We start from the raw sequence: 429 nt of genomic DNA on the forward strand, positions 1-429 counted from the left end.
AGCCTGGCAGAAGGAATGGAATCAAGCAAAGGAAAAATTAGACTGAATATGTGGAAGAGGAGATCTGTTACCCGGAGGCATCATCTCCCCAAGGGTAGGAGTGGAAGCCACATCATTTGGGATATTTCAAACTATTCTGGATAAAGTGCTAGGAAATAAGCTGCAGGAAACCATCCCACCCTGGGGAAGGGATGGGTAACTAGACCATTTCTAATGGTTCTGGTGTCTCCAGCATCTCTGGCCTCAGCAGTGAGAATACTGACCTAGGGAGCTTTAACAGTATCATGCTATAATTAATCAGCTTCAGTGCGGTGTAGTGGGAGGGCTAAAGTCAGGCACAGAGTAAGTGCTACTCTTCCAACATTTGTATTTCTTTCCTCCAATGCAACGGTTATCTTTCTCCATTGGGGGGCAGATTTTACCAGCACA

This window comes from Terrapene carolina, unplaced genomic scaffold (assembly GCF_002925995.2).
Source record: "Terrapene carolina triunguis isolate 2854851 unplaced genomic scaffold, T_m_triunguis-2.0 Scaffold198, whole genome shotgun sequence".
NCBI lineage: Eukaryota > Metazoa > Chordata > Testudines > Emydidae > Terrapene > Terrapene triunguis.